Source organism: Bos javanicus, chromosome 16 (assembly GCF_032452875.1).
Source record: "Bos javanicus breed banteng chromosome 16, ARS-OSU_banteng_1.0, whole genome shotgun sequence".
Classification (NCBI taxonomy): Eukaryota; Metazoa; Chordata; class Mammalia; order Artiodactyla; family Bovidae; genus Bos; species Bos javanicus.
Genome location: NC_083883.1, coordinates 71582722 through 71593600, shown reverse-complemented (window position 1 = coordinate 71593600; position 10879 = coordinate 71582722). Strand labels below are relative to the sequence as shown.

The following is a 10879-nucleotide window of genomic DNA, read 5'->3' as shown; positions in this document are numbered from 1 at the left end:
AAGTACACCGCAAAGCCTTTCTGAAATCCTGATTTGAAAGCGTGGTCCAGAGGTTTCTGAAATGCATCATCATCTTTCTCCTTATTAATGCAAAGAATTAGACTGGATAAGGGCACAGATTTGTTCAGTCTGCTCTGGGGCCCTGGAGTGCCTCTCGGGTGACTTTCTCTCTCCTAGCTTTCTGCAGACTGAGATGACTCAGACCAGGGCAGGCCATTGTGTCCTTGTGGAGGTGTGAAGATGATGCACTCCAGCTTCAGGGTTACGCCAAGAGTGACCACAGGGAGAAGCCCGCTCCTTTGTTGCACCCTTGAAGGTCTGGACAGCTGGAGAACAGCTTGCGGTGAAATGTGTTGGCTTGTACTCACCTTCAAAGCATTTGTTTGCAATGGCAGGTTCTTAGCTTCCTGGACTCTGTAGCGAACTAAAGAGGATAGAGGAGGAAAAAAAGAATGCAAGAGGAAAATATCAATAGGAAAAATTGAAACAGGTGTAAGGGTTGTTTTTTTTTTTTTTTGTATTGGGGTATAGCCAATTAACAAACAATGCTGTGATAGTGTGAACGGCCAAGGGACTCAGCCATACATATACAGGGGTAAGGGTTTTTAAGCACAAAGATATTTCAATACAAAATAAATTTTAAAAGGCAATGTGTCTGCTGAATATGAAGGAAGAGAGATATTTCCACAGAGATTCCGTTCATACCCGAGAAGTTTTCTCATGGAAGTTGGGCACCAGAATGGGTGGTTAGAAGGTGCTGAGAAGCCTCTCACATCAGGATCCATTCATTTGCGTATTCAGCTATTTAAATGAGCTATAACAAAGCATGGGGTGTATGCTGTGACTCAGTGTACCGTCAAGGGAAGCACAGAATAAGAGCATTCAATCCAATGCGTTGGGGATCTAGCAGGCTTCCAGGAAAAATGGCCTTTGGCCTGTCATGGAAAGGATGCTTTGGAACTGGAAGAAAAAAATGAGGAGGAGGAACAGCAAAATATGAGGACCTGATTCAGGATAATGCAGCCCAAGACAGCAGAACCAGAGAAGGAGCCCGGGAGACTTTGCTCCTTGGAGGTGACATTAGTGTCAATATACTGCCTCTATCCGCATGGGGTGAACACCTCCAAACCAACAATACTAGGATCATTTGAACCTGTTTAAAAATAATTTTAAAAAAAATAGCTCTTATTCGAATATAAAATGAACATGTATTAAAATTTTTAGGCACATTTAAGAGAAAGATTAAATTAGATCATAAAGAGTAATGATTATTAATCAACCGGGAAGCTGAGCAGTTATAACTAGTTCAGAAGAGAATGCAAAGGGTGGTCATATTTATAGATTTGGAATATTGGAATGATGGCGCAAATTCAGGCAAACTGGTTTTTGGAGGGAGAGGACGGGAGGAAAATGATCATCTTTTGGTATAATTTGCATGTCTATAGGTAAAAATTACTTTGCATTGCTCAGTTAGCTACAATTTATAGAACTGTAAACTAGCTCAAAGACTCTGAAAGACCATAATTAGGTAACCTGAAGAGTGTTTTCTGGACAAGCTGAAGGGACACCTCATTTTATTGCTCTTTGCTTTACTAGGCTTTGAAGATGCTGTGTTTTTTTTTTACAAATTGAAGGGTTGTGGCAACCTTGCATTGGGCAAGTCTATAGGTGCCATTTTTCCAAACAAATCTGTTCACTCCATATCTCTGCATCACATTTTGGTAGTAATTCTTGCAATATTTCAAAATTTCATTATTTGTTATGGTGATCTGTGATTAGCGATCTTTGGTGCTACTATTGCAATTGTTTTGGGTCTCCATGAACTGTGCCCATAAAAATGGGAAACTTCATCAGTAAGTTGTATGTGTCCTGCTTCTCCACTGACAAGCTGTTCCCCCATCTCTGCCCCTTTCCTCATGCCTCCCCTATTCCCTGAGACACAATAATATTGAAATTAGGCCAATTAGTAACCTTACAATGGCCTCTAAGTGCTCAAGTGAAAGGAAGAGTTACACATCTCTCACTTTAAATCAAAGCTAGAAATGATTAAGCTGAGTGAGGACAGCATGTCAAAAGCCAGGATGGGCCAGAGCTAGGCAATAAACAGTTAACCAGTTTGCGGATGCAAAGGGAAAAGTTCTCAAAGGAAATTAAAAGTGCTGCTTCAGTGAATACGCAAATTGACAAGAAAGCAAAACAGCTTTATGCGGATATGGAGAAAGCTTTAGTGGTCTGGATAGAGGAGCAAATCAGCTACGACATTTCCTTTAGCCAAAGACTAATCCAGAACAAAGCCCTAACTCTCTCCAATTCTATGAAGGTGGAGAGAGGTGAAGAAGCTGAGGAAGGTTGGAAGCTAGCAGAGGCTGGTTCATGAGGTTTCAGAAAATAAGTTGTCTCCATGATATAAAAGTGCAAGATGAAGCAGCAATTACTGACATAGAAGCTGCAGCAAGTTTCCCAGAAGTTTAGCTTAGATAATTAATGAAGGTGGCTATACACTAAACAACAGATTTTCAATGTAGATGAAACAGCCTCCTATTGGAAGAAGATGTCATCAGGGAATTTCATAGCTGGAGATAAGTCAATGTCTCGCTTCAAAGCTTTAAAGCACAAGCTGCCTCTCTTTTAGGGGCTGATGCAACTGGTGACTTGACGTTGAAGCCAGTGTTCATTTACCATTCTGAAAGTCCTAGAGCCTTTAAGAATTATGCTAAAACTACTCTGCCTGTACTCTGTAAATGGAACAACAAAGCCTAGATGACAGTGTATCTATTTACAACATGGTTCAGTGAATATTTTAAGCCTACTGTTGAGACCTACTGCTCACGAAAAAAGACTTTCAAAATATTACTGCTCATTGACAATGCACCTGGTCACCCAAGAGCTCTGATGGAGATGTATGAGATTAATGTTGTTTCATGCCTGCTAACAGAACATCCACTCTGTAGCCCATGGACCAAGGAGTAACTTCTACGTTCAAGTCTTATCAGTATGTAAGAGACATATTTCATGAGGCTATAGCTACCATAAGTAGTGATTCCTCTGATGGATCTGGGCAAAGTAAATTGAAAGCCTTCTGGAAAGGGTTCCCCTTTCTAGATGCCATTAATATTCATGATTCATAGAAAGAGGTAGAAATGTAAACATTAACAGGAGTTTGGAAAAGGTTGATTCCAGTCCTCATGGATGACTTTGAGCAGGAAGACTTCACTGGAGGAAGTAATTGCAGATGTGGTAGAAACAGCAAGAGAACTAGAATTAAAAGTGGAGCTTGAAGACGTGACTGAATCACTGCAATCTTATGATAAAACTTTAACAGATGAGGAGTTGCTTCTTGAGAAAAAAAAAAAAAGGTTTCTTAAGATAGAATCTACTCGTGGTGAAGATGGTGTGAAGATTGCTAAAATGACAACATAGGATTTATAGTATTATATAAACTTAGTTGCTAAAGCAGTGATGAAACTGATCAGGACCCTGCGGCGGGGTCTTCCCAGAGACAGACCCCACCCCTTCCTTGTGTCCTCTACCTATGGTAGGCCTTCCCCAAGTTCCAAAAAACAAATTTAATCAGAGAAGTGAGAAAATACCGAAACAAAGGAAAGCAGTCAAGCAAGACAAAAGAATAGTAGTTTAGCCATAGAACAAAGGGAAGGACCTTTAGTTCCTCCTCAAGGTTATAGACCCTTGAGCATACCCTTGAGTTGTTTTGCAGATCCTAAAACCTCCACCAAGTAGAAAAAGTTAACTGTATGCTGACCATCAGAATGTAGACCCCAGGCCACTTATAACCAGAAGGTTGATAATAGAGGTTCCAGAAACATCACCCTGTTCCCTCACCACCAAACCAATCAGAAGAGTGTACACAGATGGTCATGTACCCTGTCCGTCTCCATCATCTTGCCTTTAAAAACCCTTCCCTGAAAACCATTGAGGAGTTTGGTCTTTTGAGCACGATCTGCCCATCCTTCTTGCCTGGCCCTGCAATAAGCTCTGACCTTTCCTTCGCCACAATCCGGTGTCAGTAGATCGACTTAACTGCGTATAGGGTGAGCACCCCCAAGTTTGCTTCAGTAGCAGTGGCAAGGACTGACTCCAGTTTTGAAAGAAGTTCCACTGGAGGTAAAAATGCTATTGAAAAGCATTCTATGCCACAAAGAAATTGCTTGTGAAGGTAAAGTCAATTGATTAGGCCAACTTCCTTGCTCTCTCTTTTTTTTTTTTCTTGCTCTCTTTTTTTAAGAAACCACCACAGCCAGCTTCAGCAACTGCCACTCTGATCAGATCAGTCATCAGCCATCATCATCCACCAGCAGCAAAACACCACTGGCAAAAAGATGATGACTCATTGAAGGCTCAGATGACAGCACTTTTTAGTAATAAAGAATTTTTAAATTAAGGTATGTACATTGGGTTTTAGAGGTAATACTGCTGCATACTTTATTAATAGACTATAGTATAGTTATAGTAAACGTAACTTTCATATGTGCTGGGAAACCAAATAATTCATGTGACTTGCATCATTGCTATAATCCTTCTAAGGCAGGGGTCTGGAACTGAACCCAGACAAGCTCCTGGGGATGCCTGTGTTTTTTCCCCCCATGAAGTGAAGTGAAGTCATTCAGTTGCGTTGGACTCTTTGTGACCCCATGGATTGTAGCCAGCCAGGCTTCTCTGTCCATGGGATTTTCCAGGCCAGAATACTGGAGTGGGTTGCCACACCCTCCTCCAGGGGATCTTTCCAACCCAGGGATCGAACCCAGGTCCCCCGCATTTCAGCCGGATTCTTTACCAGCTGAGTCACAAGGGACGCATCCTGTTAAATTTCTTTTTTTTTCCTCTCTCTCTAGTTGAGGGTTATTGGTGATTTATGTATACCACTTCTCTGTGCACAGTGACAAGTTAAGTAATCCTAAATAAATATTAAAGGCTTAAATAGTAAGGATTGCAGGACAAATAAAATACAATTGTATCTCAGCTTTTAAACAAAATTGAAGGTGACACTTGAGATTTGCTCTCTGCGTGTAGTTCTGCCCCCTCCCCCATTCTCATCAACCCGCCTACTGTCCCTTTCAATGGTACTGTTACCAGGTCTTTAAAAAACAACTTCACTGTGGTTTATGGGAATCCCTAATTTACAACAGGCAGGCTGACCCAGATGATAAATTACAGGAACAAGAAAAGTAGCTTAGGTCCACACTCTTAAATGGGGAAATGACAATGGGAAATTCACATCACAAAGAGAGTAAGAGTAAGTTTTTTGGGGGGAGCTGGAATGAGGGTGAGGCCTTAATTGGGGTGAAGACTAGGAAAATCCATCCATCATACATCCTTCTCCATCCATCCTTCATCCTTCTCCATCCATCCTTCAAACAGGACTTTTTACTGCTAAGCAAATGTGCTGGTTACCGTGTTAGGCAACTAGGGATACATGAATAAATAAAACACATTTCTTGTCCTGTAGTTGCTTACATTTTAAAGAGAGGTATTCCCTGTTCCAACAAGATGGAGAAAATCATTACATTTCCTCCAGCTGACACGGGTCTGGAGGTAAGATTTCGGAAACTCTATGACGTGGTGGCCCTCTAAGGTATTTAGGGGCTTGGGGGGATTTTTCCTTGCTGGTCCTGCTCCCCACCCCCAACCCTGCCACATACACAATGGGGACCTAACTACTAATCGTTGGAACGATAATTAATTAGTGCTAAGTCACTTCGGTTGTGTCAACTCTTTGCCATCATATGGACTGTAGCCCACCAGGCTCTTCTGTCCATGGGGATTCTCCAGGCAAGGATACTGGAGTGGGTTACTGTGCCCTCTTCCAGGGGGTCTTCCCAACCCAGGGATCAAAACTGTCTCCTGCAACTCCTGCATTACAGGCAGATTCTTTATTGCTGAGCCACCAGGGAAGATTAAATTCATAATAGTAACTAGTTATTAATAATTCATTATTTTATTATGTTACAATAAAATTTTTATTGTTACTTCATAAATAAATGTATTGATATACTACAATGATGAATTATTTCATTTTATTAATAAATGTATTTGTTCACTCCAATAATTAAGATGAATTAAAAGTAATGCAATCAATTACTAATAAAGTTTCATAATGATTAATAATTTGCAAATGTGCTGCAACCACTCAAGAACTGCTGTGGGGAATGTTCGCTGGTTCTTTCCACCCTTTGGCCTCAGGATGCTGGCCACCAACCACTATTGGTTCTTGAACTCTCTTACTTTCTCAATTTCAAAAAGTCCTGCCTGGCAAACTGAGGGTTTGTCAGTTTGTCCCTTCTGTGGGTTTGTGACATTTTGGAAGGTACTTTCTGGCCTTGCTGCCAGCCTAGAGGAAAGATTGCAAAGAAGCTTGGTGAACCCGGGATGCTCTGGAAACAATCTGGCTTTCCAGACTCCAGCACCATCCAAGGAGTTTTCCTCTGGAGTGTGGAACCACACAGGGTGGATGCTGAACAGAGTGCCGCCCTGTACAAGGCGACGGAGAACTCAAACCAGTTCATGAAGACCCTTGATTAATGGATGAATAGATAAGCGTCTGGGCTTCCCAAGTGAGGCAGTGGTAAAGAATTTGCCTGCCAATGCAGGAGATGTAGGAGACGTGGGCTCGATCCCTGGGTTCAGAAGATCCCCTGGTGAAGGGAATGGCCACCCACTCCGGTATTCTCACCTGGAGAATCCCGTGAACAGAGGAGCCTGGCAGGCTACAGATAGTCCATGAGGTCACAAAGAGTTGGACACGACTGAGCGACTAAGCAAGCACACAGATAAGCAGCAGGGTTATTAAGGGAAGTCAGGGAAGTTCCAGGTACACCTCAGGCCTTCCAGGACAGGGTCATAGAAAGCAGACCCTGGACTCTCCCTCGCACTTTCCCTCGAGGTCGTGGTTGGAATCCTGAGCTAGTGGCCTTTGGTCTGATCTGCAGTGACATTTCTGATCTTCTTAAGAACATCATACTAGAAAAGGTCATGCTAGAGCACCCAGAAGAGCAGGTGAGCTATCTCCAGGGACAGAATCTGCCCTGAACACAGCCCCAGACTGGGGCTCAAACTCGAGCACGCCACGTCACGGGTACCTACACCTGCTCACTGCAGACTTTCAGGGTGTGTCACATTGATGGTGATGATGTCTGTGGCGGCGGTAGTAACCACACGGATCTCCTTTGTCCCCAATAGTTGGGGAGGAACAGAGTCATCAAGGTGGTCAGTTTCTAAATGGGTGATCCAGGAAACTTCCCTTGCCTCCAAGTAGAGCGAGGTTTCCGGAAGCTGGCCTTCACCAGCTCCACTGTCACGCCTCAAGACGTGTGGTGTTGTTAGGGGCCTTCCAAGAGCCAGGCCTCCTGGGGCTTTCAGCATAACTTCCCCAGGAACAGGGATGGTTTAGGTTCAGAGCCCAAGGACTCCCATCACCCTCTTCCCTTTCTCCATCCATCTCTCCTTCCTCCCTCCTTCCTCCTCTCCATTCTTCCTTCTTTCTGCTGCCCTGGCTTTCGGCGGCAAGTCTTCCCGCTGTGGCTCGGGTGACTCTGCCAGATTTCCTTCACATCCCGGAGGGAAGACGAGTCAGTGAGCTCCGAGTCTGTCCCTTTTCCTCCAGCTCCTGCTAGAGCAGAACCCACAGCGCTGGGGAGGACACCCAGACTGTGGGAACCCTAGCACTGATGGGAAAGAGAGGGGCTTTCGGGGCTCTCACTTTCCTGTCCGTTAAGAGTCATCATTCTCAACCAAGGTTTGAGGCCCAAATTGGGGCCTGATTCAGTGATGGAAACCCCAGGTTTCAAGGCTCCGGTGGTGCAATACGGGGCAAGATTGCGGACAGGAAGTGGTGTGGCTGCATGGTGAGAAGGAAGGACTTCCTCCCTCGCTGACACTTTCTATTCTGAAGGCGCCTTTCTTAGCCTGCTTCCCTTCCTTTCAGCCCGACAAAGAGCCACTCGCAGATTTAATTCACACGCAGGGCCCAGCGTCTGGCACACGCAGCAGGGTGAACATAACCAATCAAATCCAGTCTCCAGAACAGGTCTACCTCCCCTGTCCCTCTTGGACTAATTTATACAGATTTTCTGCCTTTTCAGAGTAGGAGGTGGAGAGCTGAGACAGCCCCTAATGTTACTGGGATCTTGGCAGAGACGATCTTAGCAACCAGATGACTTAGCAACTTGACGACTCTTTGGTTTTCAGAATGCTCGTCACATCTCCAGTTATCTTGGAGGGAACTTGGCCCCGTCACTGTTGACTCCCTACCCTGGGCTACCCTAGTTTTTGGTTCCCTAACTCCAAATTGACTGTTGGCATCAAACATGGGTGCCTAACCCTCCTCAAATGTTTGCTCAAACTCAGTGAGCACCCAGCTTAGGGAGGAAGCCCCAGAGTTCATCAGATAATATGAATAAAGCTCTTAATAAGCAGATAAGGCAGCTGGCACATTGGAGCCAAGTGGCCGGATCGGGGTAGTGGGGTAATTAGGAGACATAACCGAAGGACTTGGAGGAATCAAATATGATGTATAGGTTTCCGACCAGGTGGATGTTGGAGCCTTTAACAGACAGTTAAAAACAGACTGAGAAGCATATTTGAAGAGAAGATGATGAGACCAAGAGTGCAGCTTTGAACATGTTGAGGGGGAAACGCTTGTGAGAGGTCCTCTCAGAGACACAGGACAGGCAATTGAGCACACAGGTCTGCCCTCCGAAGAGACAGCTGGGCTGTGGGTACCGATGTGGGAGTTGTCAGTATAGAGACAGGTGGTGATCGAGGCTCCAAGAAGAGGAGACCCCTTTATACTGGCAACCAGCACAGAAGCTGGTATCGCAGGCCATTAGGAAGTAAAGGAAGATAAAGCCTGGGACATGCCCATTAGATTTGGCACAAAAGGAGCCTTCTGGGGACCTTTAAGGGGGCAGTTTCAGTGAGGTTTGGGGAGCAAAAGCTGGGTCTTTTTATGGCAGAGACTGCAGATATTCACCTAAACCTGTTCCTCCAGCTCCCAAGAACATGGCTGAATTTCATTTCCCAACCTCCCCTGCGGCTGAGTGAGGCCTGAGATCTGGCCCGTGAACTGTGGGTAGGAAAGGATGCCCTCTCATCTCCAGGATACAGCCCTTCCCCACTGTCCACCCTGGACCCTTCCTCCAAGTCTCCCAGTCAGGGGAGAGGACCTGAGGGACCCCAAGGCCTCGGGGGCACAGGGCACCTACATGGAAGGAGACTGGGCCTTGGGTTGTTACATGGAGCCAGGGGGCTCTGGCCAGTGGGGCTGGCAGGCTCAGACACCCCCAGGTCAGCAATGGAGTGGGTGATCAGCCAGCTGGACAGCAGTGACCGGAGCAGATCAGGATTCAGGACAGCTAGAGGGGTCTGCAAGCTGGAGCTTGGAAGTACTGCAGGGGCCAGGTGAGCCCCAGCCAGATGGTAAAATGCTCCCTTCAGGAATGCGCTGGAGTTGAAAGACAGCTGCGGCAAAATGCCTGCGGGTACAAGATGCACACTCCGTGTGTCCTGCTCTCAGCTACATCGGCCCCTGGGACCCTGGCTCTGAGTCCGTCCTTCGCAGAAGGGCCGCTCGCCGGGACAGGGCAGCCTGGTGAGGTGCTGACAGATGGTGACACCACACTTAGCCACTGGCTCGGCAGGACCCTGCCCGGAATCACCGCCTTGTGGCACGACAGCAGCCTGATTATCAGTTAGACTGGATCCGTGGTCAGGTCCACTGGGGTCACAGCCTGGCTCTGCTTCGCACCCACGGGTGACCGTGAGCAATCCCCTCCCCTTGCCACACCCCTCATCTGCAAAGTGAAGGGATAAGCCTGGATGATTTCAAAGTCTCTTGTGCTGGGAATTCCCTGGCGGTCCAGTTGTTAGGACTCTGTGCTTTTGCTGCCGAGAGCCCAGGTTCAATCCCTGCTCAGGGAACTAAGATCCCACAAGCTGTGAGGCTAGATAATGCCACCACCCCCTTGAAACAGCAGCATTCAGGATGCTTTGACCTGGTCCTGCCAGTAGGCATGTGCTATGTGCTAAGTTTCTTCAGTCGTGTTCAACCCCATGAGACTGCAGCCCGCCAGGCGCCTCTGTCCATGGGATTCTCCAGGCAAGAATACTGGAGTGGATTGCCATGCCCTCCTCCAGGGGGTCTTCCTGACTCAGGAATCAAACCCGCATCTCTTACGACTAACCTGCTTTGGCAGGCGGGTTCTTTACCACTAGCGCCAACTGAGAAGCCAGCAGGCACAGGCCCTGTTATCTAACAGCAGCCTTTCAGCACCTCTGAGCAGGCAAACCTTGCCACCATCAGCCTGTGTGAGTCACAAGACAGAGGCAAGACTCCAGCAAGCAGGAGAAGAAAAGGAGAAGAAAAAGAGGCTTGTGGGGAGCAGCCAAATGGGATCCTGGTATGAAAGCAACTATTTCTTCACCCCTGGAAGAGTTGCTTTCTATTTCTTTTCTTTCTTTTTTAACCAACTGCATTTACAGTTGGTTACATTTACACTTTCTTTTCTGTCCCTATTTCTTGTTCCCTTTATGTGGGCTGGCTCCACGTTCTACAACTCCTTTGTTCCAGGAATAAAAGATAATTGGGAGGGGGGAATTTTGCTTTACTCTCTGGGGCCTCCTTCAACTTGGCTTGCTTCTGATTTTTCTGAAAAAGTAGAGTTGACTGGGACCTTGGAAAGGAAATAGCCTCTCCTCTCCTCATCTACTCTAATATTTGTTTAAATAAGAGAAGTGCTACACTCAATATGTCAGCAAATTTGGAAAACTCAGAAGTGGTCACAGGACTGGAAAAGGTCAGCTTTCATTCCACTCCCAAAGACGGGCAATGCCAAAGAATGTTCAAGCTATCATACAATTGTACTCA

At 45.9% G+C, this 10879-nt stretch overlaps 1 pseudogene; it reads left to right on the top strand.

Moving 5' to 3' along the window:
• Positions 1-1977: 1977 nt before the first annotated feature.
• LOC133227383 (tigger transposable element-derived protein 1-like) lies at positions 1978-9708 on the top strand (annotated as a pseudogene).
• The last annotated feature ends 1171 nt before the right edge of the window (positions 9709-10879 follow it).